Below are 13,650 nucleotides of genomic sequence, written 5' to 3'. Positions count from 1 at the left end.
TATTTTGAGAAGAAATGTTTCCTCTGCAGAGAAATTAATAGGGAAAGTTAAAGGGAAAGGGCAGGGGAATGGGGGAAGAAACAATGTCATCTTATTGTATTTCAACCACTATAATGTGTGAGATTTCAAGATTTTAATGCAGCTGTAGTGATAATTTTTTAAAAAGTAAAAAGTATATATACAAACACAAGCAAACACACATAATATATGTATATAATCCCCATGCCTATTCACAATGTCCTGTTTAAAGAATTATCAGTTTCACAATACTTGTGGGGCGTAAGGGGGTAATATTTTACTGGTAACTCCAAGTGTGTATTAAGAAAAACGGCCAAGGAATTGTATCTCAGAACTTGATGAAGCCTGTCAAGCCTCCAGAATTGGCAAAAAAAAGTTTATTTATTTTTCTGAAAAAATATGAGAGACTCTGGGAGTCTTGGGAGGAATCTGAAGACCGCTTTGGGGACCACATCTAGTACCTGCAACATACTCTACCCATCCTGATCTAAACACTAAGAGGCAACCTCAGTCCAAACTTCAGATAATTCTGTTAAGAAACACCTGACAAAAACTACAGTGAGCAAACTACATCCACGGGGGTTCTATTTCAGGCTCTGCTGCATATTATTAAATATTGGCAATCTTCAGCATGCCTATGTTCACATAACCGGCATTACTAATATAAGGCACAGAAATCAACAGCCTCCAGGAAACACAGATCTGGATCAGATGTATCCAAAGGACCCATTCTAGTTAAAATATTTCCACTTGTTATCAGGATTTCTTCCCTATCTACACTTTTCTTGATCCTTTTCTCCCCCAGATATATCTTTTCTTTCCTTTTTTTCCTTAAATACATCCAATGGAAATTTCTTTGAACCTTGTCACATAAACACTAATTCTCCAATGATGTCAGACTAAAGAAGCAAAAAAAAAAATCACTTTTGAACATCCAAGAACTAACCTTTAAGTAAATGGCTAGAAATCTAAAAACCATTGGCATTTATTTATTTATGTCAGTATGAAGTTAATTCTACAATTAGGTTTATACTGAAATTCTCACTTAAGCCCATCACTTTAGTTAAAAGTGAATATAATGATACTGTTTCTTTTTGTTAGTAAATTTGTGAATTAATTTCTACATTGTATCAAATAGCAAAACAATTTTAGTCTATATCATGTGGTATAGTGTCTTGAGCATTGAACCACAATTGTGTTGAACAGAGATAGAAGCTCAATTCAACAACAAAAACCTAATGGGTGATCTTGGTCCTCTTAGCCTCAAAAGAAACAAAGGCACACTGCCATCTGAACAAATCTTGCCAGGAAAACCTCATGATAGATTCATTTAAAAGTTTCCACAAGTTGGAAATAATTTGAATGCACACAACAGCAACAATAACTTCTAAGAGCTAGATGTTTAAAAGTAAAATACAAAAATAAAATACTATTGTTATGTCACTCCAACTGATGGTAATAGGCTTCTAGTGTTGTGAGCAATTGGTGCAAATTTGGAAGGTTTCAAAATACTTGCTTAGACAACATCAGAATATTCGGAACTGTTGTTTTGTGAGAAAATTAATAAAATAATTTATAATTAATTTATCATTAATTTGGTCTTATGGTCTTTATGACAAACTGCCATGGATGATAGAATTTCTACTCCAAAATACCTTGAGGACCCAGATTTCGCAAACTCTGTTTATATTCTGGTATTCAAGACTACAACCTGTAAGTAGCCATTTTATAAAGCAAATCACACTGAACCCAGAAAGGCAATGTTTCCTGCTATTTGATTGTACAGTCCTATAAGTATCTAGGTTAACAAGAGTTGCCAGACACTTCCTAATAAGTATGAAAATGTAACAAGAATCTCAAAAAAGTGTTTTAAAACCAGACAAAGCAATATCATTAGAAGATACACTAGAAGCAGCAGAGAAGCCAAAGATGGATTGCAAGCTCAACAGAAAATGTGGTAAATCAGTAGCATACCGACAGATGTAGTAGTATAAAAGCTAATGTAGTGTATAACTAGAACTGCAGATAAGAGGATCTGTGCCTGGCAAGTGTAAGCAAAACTAGATAGGCCAGGACAGAGAAACCAACTCACCTGGTTGAAGACAAGCCACAGAGGTTTAATACGGTTTAGCCAAAAAGGATGCAAGTACAGCAATTTGCTTCAAAATGTACAAACATAAGCATATAGAGGAATACAATATATCTTATTCAGTTCTGACACCCATTCAGATTTTGATCTCCCTCCCCAATTAACCATAAAAGAGGCTGGCTAAGATTAATGCCAGGATTCACTGGGAGGGAAAATGGCAGCCATTCGGGGATTGGCCAGAGTGAAGGACCAATCAGCTGCAGAGACGTCCCTGGTCCTGGAAAAAAACAAATGATACATTGATGTGTTTCTGATGAGTTCAAAAGTCCAATTTTGTGCCACACAAAGATAGGAGCTTCAGAAAAGAAAGGTGTGGGGATCCTGGAAGAAATTGAGATAATCTTGGGTAATAAAAGGCTTAGCTGTCAATAAAGAGGTTTAACATACTCGAAGTCTCTGTTTCTGCGGCTTCAAGTGAACCATATAGCTAGACAAACTGGTTATCTGGGCTCTCCGGGAAGTCACTCCTCTCAGCATATACATAAACAATGGATTGTGATGATTGCCTGTCTGAGAAACCAGAGGGATCCGTTCTCAGGGAAACATCTCTTGGAGACGTAACTGTCTCTGGGCTACATCTTGCTACATTTCATAAAGAAGTGTATACATTTTATATAAAAAACAAATGCAGTACACAAATGCAGTACAAGAAAAATAGATACAATTTATTAAAGAATTAGATATGATAGACTTTAGGAGCTTACAGCTGCTGCTGATTTGGTCTTGATCTTCTGGAGCTTTGAACTTGTGCAAGTCCAGAAAGGGTCCTTCTTTTTAAAGGAAAAACCATATATTTCTTTCTGAGCCCTTGGTGAACTAGAAATCTTCCCGGGTTGAGGGCAGTATCGTGGCCCGACAACATTAACATATCAGTATTTATTTACACTTCATATAAATGTTGTTATTCAGCCTTGTAGTTTAGAATCCAATATCAATGGGTGCAAATCAAGTAGAGTTTCTACAGACACAGACATTACCTAAATAGCCCTTCAATTCAGTTTGGCTTGGTTGTTCTGGGTAACATTAAAAATGCTTATGTAAAACCATGTCCATTTAAGAGCATAAGTGTGAGTGTATTGTCTCATTTTTAATCCTGAGCACTCTGACTGCAAATGCCTATAGGTTGATAAGGACTTATAGAAATGCAGTGTCATGTGCTTCATTAGGGAGGTACAATACTTCAGCAGAAATTTATTCTTTTTATAGAAATATCATTTTTCATCAGACCAGCTTTAGATAACATGCACTGTATTAATACTGTGTTCCTAGAAGGCTAAAGCTCTGTGATAATTTAGTTTTTGAACCTTCTAATCCACATGCATTCTGGTCAGAGCTGTCATTATTACCCATTTGTTTTAGCTTGCATGTGTTATGGGCACTTGCTATTGTGTTCTTTACTGCTGGGCTTTTTAAATAGTTGATGATTTTACCAAATCTTGTGCTATTTTGGCTATAATATTGAAATACGGTCTGGAATGGAAGGAGGTCCAGTGGAGACTTTAAAACACATATTATTGGCTTATTTCATTGTTGTCTAATACAATGTTTACTAAAATACTATGTTTAAAAGGGGGGGGGGGAGAAAATAAGCATTTCTTTGATAGTCTAAAACAAAATAATAGAAAAGTGAGTATAAAGTATATAGAAACATAGAAGATATGAAAGTTTAGAAACAGAAACAAAAAAGTCCCATCTAACACTTCCTGCCTTAACACTGCTGTCTTCTTTAACTCTGAGAGAAGGTCATATTACTATCACCACCAGCTAATCATGACACTGAAATGAAAGGAAGGTATGAAGTGGTTAGGATGGCTGTCTCAGTGGCTACCTAGGAACAACAGTGTCACTTGGGTTGGTGTCATCTAATACAGTAATGCAGGGTGTCACTCACATGGACCTCCTTCCATTCCAGACTATATATGTGTTCTTGTACCCTTCCCTATTTCTTATATTTTATCAATAAAATTATATTGAAAATGAATATACATGTGTGTGTGAATTGAAATATACCAGGTGTGTGTGTGTGTGTGTGTGAGAGAGAGAGAGAGAGAGATCTATGGAGTCCTTATGCTGTTCTGTTGTAGTCAGTACTAAACAACCTCCTTAATATGTTATTAACGGGATATCATTGCTTTAGGATCGTATTTACTTTAGGATCACAATCTACTTCCCTTAGATCCAGTCCCAAGTGCTTCATCATGGCTTAAAGTACAGCTTGATCAGTGCAAAACAAAATGGAAATGTGATTCTTCTCCAGTAAATGAGAAAATGACACATTGGCACCAGGTATTTATACTACTCTGCTGTGCTTTCACAAGCACTGCTTTCAGAGAGTAACTATAAAAGCTAAAAAAAATCTCATAGTATTGGTGGAGAATCAGTGTCTTCCACCAGGACACAACACAGTAACTTAATAATTGCAGCCATAACAGTAATACTTATTGTTGCACTCTACAGAACTTTACAAATCTAATAACTAAGAGCCCTACCACACAGCCATATAACCCAGAATATCAACACAGATAATCAACAATATCTCCCTTGAGCTGGATTATTTGAGTCCACACAGCCATATCATCCAGTTCAATGTGGATTTTATACAGCTGTGTGGAAGGGGGCAAGGGCAGATATTTATTATGCTTAATGTACCTGACCTGAGGGCCCTTCCACACAGACAGGGCTGTAGCCAAGGGGGTGGAGGTTAGGGGTTCAACCTCCTTACCCCACCCCCCAAATTTCAGATTTTGAAAAAAACCTGATTTACTCATGAATTTTAGCTGGTTATCCAAATCCCCATGAGTGTCCACTGAAGATTATCTGCCTTGAGTGTCCACTGAAGTTTATCAATGGAGCCTGATTTCTAAATTATTTTGCATTATGGAACTATTCTTCATGATTCGCAAAAAAAAAAGTTTCAGCTCCCCCTTCCACAAATTTTCATAGCCAAATTTTCCAGCTATGGCCCTGCACATTGCCATATCACCCAGAATATCAAGGCAGAAAATCCCACAATATCTGCTTTGAACTGAGTTATCTGAGTCCACACTGTCATATATTCCAGTTAAAAGCAGATAATGTGGGATATTATTAAGCTGTGTGGAAGGGAACCTGAAGTTCCAGAGCAATATTTTGGCCAGTATAAGAAAAAGACAACGTAAAGTGTAACATTATCTCTATGCTTGTAGTAATCATTCATCATAAACATCAGTAGCACATTGAAAAAGTTACAGACATCTTTTTCCTTTAAATACAATGGAACAAGAAACAGTACTTGATATAGTTCAGAGCTTTTGAACTATCCCAATGTAACACACAGCTTCTAAAATTCCCATTGAAACAAACAACTATGTTCAGAACAGAAACATAAACATGTTTTCTAAAGAAGATGACAATGTCATAGCTTGTCTAAAAGAATAACCAAAAAACAACCAAAGTTGATTTCATTTCTTGGTGTGGAAATTAACTTTGGAGAAAGGAAACATATTTTTTATCAGTGCAAATATGATCAGTACAAGGCTTACAAATTTTGTGTGGTACGGCAATAATTTAAAAATGAAATTGACTCGAAGGAGATTTAGGACAGACAAAAGGAGAACACGCAGTCCCCAAGTTACAAACATCCAACGTCCAAATGACTCATAGTTAAGAATGGGGGTGAGACAACAGGAAGTGAGAGTAATTTACCTCTTAGAAGGGAAATGCACTCCTGAAAGGGTTATCATGGTGAAAAAGTGTCCCCACTGAAGCTTCAGCGCCAATCCTTGTTTCCACAAGTCAAATTCTTCAAAATCCAATTATCACAGGGACAGAAAGTGAGGTAAAATCTTCTGAACAGGGGCACAGACAGCAAAACAAACACCACAGGGGTGTTAACCCTTCCCTATGCTATTTGGGAGTTATACTTTAAAAGGTACCTGTTCTGACTTTCATACAAATTCAACTTAAGAAAAAACCTACAAAACCTATTTTGTTCGTAACTTGGGGAGTACCTGTATTCTTTCAAACTACACATAGTTTAACTATGAAATGTGTAATCACAAGTTGTGGTGATGGATACAAATGTAGATAGTTTTACAGTAGGATTAAACAAATTCATGAATAGTATAGCTATGGCAAGAAGCATAACAGTGATATACTTCCTTTTGGAATACCTGTATTTACATATGCATACATAATGAGATATCTTGGAGATAGGACCCAAGTCTAAAGACAAAATCCAATTATGTTTCATATACACCTTATAAGCATAGCCCGGGGGTAATTTTATACTCACTAACTTTAATAATTTTGTGTGTGAAACAAAGTTTGTGTACACTGAATGATGAAAAAAAAACTCAGCCACCCATGTGGACAATTTTGGAAGATTTCTGTAAAATGGATGCTCAACCTGTATTGATGTCATAACTTCCTTTAGGGATTCCCATAAGCATCTGGTTGGCACTGGGATGCTGGGACTAGACAGACTGTAGATGTGATCCATTGAATTTTAAAGAAAGTGATCTGGTTACGAAAATATGAATCCTTTTTTAAAAGATTGGGTCTTCTGTTGCATTTTATTACTTGTACAAGCTAAAGTATTTTGGATTAAATGACATTTAAGTCCAGCCTAAACTAGACATCATCTTAACATTCTTCGCCTTCATACTAGATGTTCTAATAGATTCAAGTACAATACTTATTTTCATCCCAATGTTCAACTAGTTCTTTTAACAGTTATCCTTCATAATTTCCTCATCTTAGAAAGATATGAGATATAGATGATGTTTTCATAGTAATTTTAATGTTGTTACTGTCTATTGAATTTTTAACATCCCTATTTATTTCAACAAAAGTTAAAGACATATTTCTAGAAAGCATTCCTGTACACATGCATTTGTGAATAAAACACTAATTTTTTTCTGGAATTTACAGACATTTGTGTCATTTATTTATTTATTTATTTACAGTATTTATATTCCGCCCTTCTCACCTCAAAGGGGACTCAGGGCGGATCACATTGCACATATAAGGCAAACATTCAATGCCATAACATAGCACAGAGACAGAGACAGACGCAGGCACGGGCTGGCCTCGAACTCATGACCTCTTGATCAGAGTGATTTGTTGCAGCTGGCTGCTAACCAGCCTGCGCGACACCCCAGCCTGCGTCACTGAACCAGGATATGAATTAAATGTATCAAGATGTTGTTGAACAGCACCTTCCAGCATCCTTCAGCATTAATTCTGCTGGTAATGACTGAAAGACTGCCTGGAAAATCATATAATTTCTACTTCTGTTAAAACCTTTATATTACAATTAGCAATATGTGCATCAGTTGTCAAGGACAGAACGCCACAAGATTCAAAGTAACAGAGTTTATTAGATTACAGAACTCAAAAATGCCCGTAAAACACAAGGGCCAGGCAGTTTTTGCCTTTAGGAGCAAAAAGGGGCAAAAGTAAATGTTCAAAAGATAAACCGGATTAAACCGGAGTTTAATCCGGGTAAAAACAAACTGCTTGCTTCAGCCTGGGTATAAACGAAACGAAAGCCAAGGAACAAAAGATACAAAGAATGCAACTAATTGGCAGCAGATTCCTCTCTGCTGCCAACACTGTGCTTAGAGTAACTTGCGTCGCTCCCCCACACACACAGCAGACAGGATCTCCAACACGAGTAAATCAGCCAAGGATTGTAGCAGTTGAGTAGACCAGTTCCGTTCCGTAGATCAAAGCCAGAAGCAGACGTTTGTAGTTTTTCCAAGTCCAAGAAGGGGGGAAGACAAGCCGTGGTCAGTTCAGTCCGAGTTCTCAAAGCAGGAGATGGCGTCCGTCAAGAAGACGACGGAAGGTCAAGCTAATAAGAGTAAGCACAGGTTTGCACAAACAAATGCCCACACAATCCCTCCCGCCGTCTGACCCTGGATTCCAATCAACTTACGTCACAGCACAGGAAAGCACACAAGTCTTCAGGGAAGCGTCCCACACACACACGGATCCCAAGCGTTTGCCCAGATTACCTTGCCCAACGCAATTTGCAATTGCTCTCAAGCCCCATTTTATGCCAGTTACAAATCTTCATCACTGTCAGCTGTCCTCCTTAACCCGGGCGTTTCCTCATCACTTTCCTCGTCAGAGCTGGAACACCTCTGACTACGCCCAACAGCATCTCCAGCTGTGGATCCCGTCCCATCCCTCCAGCTAAACCATGGGTCTAATCCTGAAGGTCCCCATTCATCTTCTGTCCCATCATGGCCAGTGGCACCCACTTCCTCCCTTACCCGAGTCCAATCCATCTCATCCTCCTCTGAGCTAACCAGCCCCTCCTCCATTCTCTCCGTAAACCCTTCGAAAGACTCCTCGTCAGATGGTGCTGCAAATATGTCTCGCAGTCTTTTTCTCTCTCGCTCCTCGAGAGTATCTGACTCTCGAGGAGTCTTACGCCCACGTCTGTCAGTAACAGAGCCATGAGGCTCAATCATAACACTATCCCCTCTCACAAAGGCCTCCTCCCCCGATGGCGGAGAAGTGGCAGTGATACCCTCCGCTATAGCACCACGACGACTAGAGGTATCAAGTTTCAACAGCGAACGATGAAAGACTGGATGGACCTTTAAACTAGACGGTAAACGCAAACGAAACGCAACAGAAGAAATCTTTTTAACGATAGGAAAGGGACCCAAATACCGAGGCGCAAACTTTCCCCCAGCCTGTTTAATATGTTTGGAAGATAACCACACCAAATCCCCTTCTTCCAACTCCTCCCCTGCCTGCCTGTGGCGGTCAGCCTGAGTCTTCTGCGTTGCCTTAGCTTCCAACAGTAAGCGACGGGCAACATCATGCAATGCAGCCATTTCCGAAGAGCGGTACACAGGGTCCGAAGAGACCACATTGGTCGACGGCGCCACACCTCCCCGTGGGTGAAAACCATAAGTTAGCTCAAATGGCGTATGCTGACTAGACGTGTGCACCGCATTGTTGTAAGCAAATTCCGCCACCGGTAACCACTTTACCCAAGCCGTGGGTTGATCTAAACAAAAACAACGCAGATACTGCTCTAAGAGCCCATTAACCCGTTCCGACTGTCCATCCGTTTGCGGATGGAAAGCTGAAGACACGTTTAACTTAGTCCCCAAACACTCATGGAAGTGTTTCCAAAAGCGTGACACAAATTGCGGAGCCCTATCTGAAATAATCACCTCGGGTGCTCCGTGCAAACGATAGATGTGCTTTGTAAATAGTAAGGCCAACGTAGGGGCCGCCGGAATGGTTGAACAAGGAATAAAATGAGCCAGTTTACTAAATAAATCCACCACCACCCAAATACAAGTATAACCCCCAGACTTAGGCAAATCTGAAATAAAATCCATGGAAATGATTTGCCATGGCCTCTCCGGAACAGGTAAAGACGATAACAACCCTCTAGGGCGCCCAACAGGCGTCTTACTCTGCTGACAAACGGCGCAGCTGTCACAAAAGCGCAGAATGTCTTGCCGCATCTTTGGCCACCAGTAGCTCCTGGTGATAAGCTGTACGGTCTTGAACCTGCCAAAGTGCCCAGCCATGGGTTCGTCATGGTGGGCTCTAATCACCTCCAACCTGAGGGTCCCTACTGGTACGTAAACCTGCCCCCTACGCACCAATACCCCGTCTTGATCCTGGAGATGCGGCAGTATGGTACGGTTACCTGCAGAAAGCAGCATCAGTTGCTCCTGAGTCCATACATCATCCTTCTGAGCCTCAAGGATCTGGTCATGTAACCCAAGCTCATTATCTACAACACACAGAGAGGCAGTAGGCAAGATGGTCTGACATACTACCTGCTCATTGGTCTTAAACTCCGGCTTGCGGGATAAAGCATCGGCCCGCAAGTTTGCCTTCCCCTCCACGAACTGCACCTTGAAGTTAAACCTGGAGAAAAACAAAGCCCAGCGGATTTGACGCTGGTTTAACTTCTTTGCTGTTTGCAAGTGCTCTAAGTTCTTGTGATCAGATCTGACCACGATCTGGTGCCGTGCCCCTTCAAGCCAGTGCCGCCACACCTCAAACGCCACCTTAATCGCCAACAACTCCTTCTCCCATATGGTATAGTTCTGCTCGAAGGGTGTTAGTTGCCGCGAGTAAAATCCACAGGGACGCAAGGTCCCTGAGGAATCCTTCTGAGACAATACAGCCCCCAACGCGTAGCTAGAAGCGTCCGCTTCTACCACGAACGGTCTGTCAACATCAGGATGGGTTAGTATGTTGTCCGATTGAAAACTAGACTTTAGTTGTAGAAACGCCTCGTGAGCTTCCCGCCCCCACACAAATGGCTGTTTCTTGCGCAGAAGCTGCGTCAAAGGTACCGTGAGCTTTGCAAAATTCGGAATAAACTCCCGGTAGTAATTAGCGAAACCCAAGAACCTTTGTACATCCTTCTTAGTCTTCAGCTCCTGCCATGAGTTGACGGCGTCAACCTTATGTGGGTCCATTTTAAGTTCCCTACCTGACACTACATGACCTAGGAACTCCACTTCAGGCACATGAAAGACGCACTTGGAAGCCTTGGCGAAAAGCCCATTAGCCCGCAGTCGGTGCAGAACCTGCTTGACATGTTGACGATGTTCTTTCTCGTCCTTAGAAAAAATCAAGATATCATCCAAATAAATCACTAAAAATTGGTCAATTAGGTCCCTGAACACATCGTTCATGAACCTCTGGAATACCGCAGGAGCATTACAAAGCCCAAAAGGCATGACTCGGAACTCGTGGCATCCGAAACACGTGTTAAATGCCGTCTTCCATTCATCCCCTTCCCGTATACGGATTAAGTTATAGGCCCCCCGCAGGTCAAGCTTGGTAAAGACCTTAGCCCCTTGCACCCTTGATAACAGTTCCGAGATTAAAGGCAGCGGGTACCTATCCCGAATGGTGTATTTGTTTAGGATCCGATAATCGCAGACCAACCTAAGTTCCCCAGTCTTTTTGGCTACAAAGAATACCGGTGCCGCAGTTGGAGAACTAGATGGGCGAATAAACCCCTTGGCTAAATTTTCATCTAGAAACTCCCGCAAAGCTTGCCTTTCCGGTACAGTCAAGGCATACAGCCTCCCTGCTGGCAGTTTCGCACCTTCTGCCAACTTGATGGCGCAATCATATGGCCTGTGCGGTGGTAATTTGTCCGCTTCTCTTTTACAAAATACATCAGAGAACTCCCCATACTCAGCAGGCACTCCCTCCATATCAGAATGAGTAACATTTAGAGTGCAACAATCCTGCCTCTTTAAGATCACTTTACGTGTTGCCCAATCTACATGTGGGTTTACTACAGCTAGCCAATCCATCCCCAGGATCACATCATATCTAGGCAAGCTCGTAATATCCCACACAAACGTTCCCGTTACTCCCTGCACCTCCCACGTTACTGCTGAGGTTTCATGGTTAACCACCCCAGTCTCCAGCAGTCTCCCATCTGCTCCTTCCACCCACACGTCGCATGCCTTGCGCACTCTAGGAATGCCATGCTTCTTAGCAAACTCAATATCTACATAGGAGACCGTAGCCCCTGAGTCCAGCAGTGCCAAAGTAGAAACAAGTTCCCTTCCCCCAACAGATAATGTAATGGGTACGAAAACATGCTTCCTCCCCTCAGTTGACTGCTTGAGGAGCCCTAGTGCGTTGGACTCACGTCGCACTAGGGCTGGCCTTTTCCCGAAAGCTGGGAAGGTTTCACATTACAATTTTTGGCAAAATGCCCAGCATTCCCACAGTACAAACACAAGCCCAGCTGCCTCCTACGGCTCTTTTCCTCTGTAGACAGCTTTTTAAAGACCCCAAGCTCCATGGGCTCTTCCCCCATCACCACAGGTGCCCTGGTTACATGCATGGGTGGCGCACACATTGCTTTTGAGTGTTTACGAGCCTCGAACCTTGCGTCTAAACGCAGCACCTTAGCTACTAAGGCGTCCCAGCTTTCAGCCGGCTCCAAGCGTGCTAATTCATCCTGGAGCATATCACTTAACCCGGCAGTAAATAAAAGCATGAATGCATTTTCCCCCCAATCCAGCTGGTGGCGATACAGGTTAAACTTATTTAAGTAATCCAAAACAGTCCCCTTTCCCTGTTTCAACCGATACAGAGCCCACCCAGCGTTCTCCGTGCGGAGAGGATCCCCAAAAGTATCAGTTAACAACTTTTTGAAATTATTCAAATTGTCCTTGACTGGGTCATTTCCCAAAATTAAATTAGTGGCCCATTGTCCTGCGGGACCGGTCAACAAACTCAAAATAAAGGCCACCTTGCTAGTGTCTGTAGGAAAAGCATGAGCACTGAGCTGAGAAAAATAAAGCTCCACTTGTGCCAAAAAGGTTGGCAACTTGCACCTGGTTCCGTCAAAGCGTTCAGGAGTCAAAACATGTCCTTTCACAGCCTGAGCTGTTTGGATAACGGTAAAAGCCGTTTGCAATTGGTCTACTTTGGCCCTTAACTCATCCATCGTCTTCCTGACGGGTTTATTGCTGCAATAAACTTTTTATGGGCGTTGGGCAATCTGTCAAGGACAGAACGCCACAAGATTCAAAGTAACAGAGTTTATTAGATTACAGAACTCAAAAATGCCCGTAAAACACAAGGGCCAGGCAGTTTTTGCCTTTAGGAGCAAAAAGGGGCAAAAGTAAATGTTCAAAAGATAAACCGGATTAAACCGGAGTTTAATCCGGGTAAAAACAAACTGCTTGCTTCAGCCTGGGTATAAACGAAACGAAAGCCAAGGAACAAAAGATACAAAGAATGCAACTAATTGGCAGCAGATTCCTCTCTGCTGCCAACACTGTGCTTAGAGTAACTTGCGTCGCTCCCCCACACACACAGCAGACAGGATCTCCAACACGAGTAAATCAGCCAAGGATTGTAGCAGTTGAGTAGACCAGTTCCGTTCCGTAGATCAAAGCCAGAAGCAGACGTTTGTAGTTTTTCCAAGTCCAAGAAGGGGGGAAGACAAGCCGTGGTCAGTTCAGTCCGAGTTCTCAAAGCAGGAGATGGCGTCCGTCAAGAAGACGACGGAAGGTCAAGCTAATAAGAGTAAGCACAGGTTTGCACAAACAAATGCCCACACAATCCCTCCCGCCGTCTGACCCTGGATTCCAATCAACTTACGTCACAGCACAGGAAAGCACACAAGTCTTCAGGGAAGCGTCCCACACACACACGGATCCCAAGCGTTTGCCCAGATTACCTTGCCCAACGCAATTTGCAATTGCTCTCAAGCCCCATTTTATGCCAGTTACAAATCTTCATCACTGTCAGCTGTCCTCCTTAACCCGGGCGTTTCCTCATCACTTTCCTCGTCAGAGCTGGAACACCTCTGACTACGCCCAACAGCATCTCCAGCTGTGGATCCCGTCCCATCCCTCCAGCTAAACCATGGGTCTAATCCTGAAGGTCCCCATTCATCTTCTGTCCCATCATGGCCAGTGGCACCCACTTCCTCCCTTACCCGAGTCCAATCCATCTCATCCTCCTCTGAG

The sequence above is a fragment of the Anolis carolinensis genome, chromosome 3, assembly GCF_035594765.1.
Source record: "Anolis carolinensis isolate JA03-04 chromosome 3, rAnoCar3.1.pri, whole genome shotgun sequence".
Classification (NCBI taxonomy): Eukaryota; Metazoa; Chordata; class Lepidosauria; order Squamata; family Dactyloidae; genus Anolis; species Anolis carolinensis.
This window is presented reverse-complemented; position numbering follows the sequence as displayed.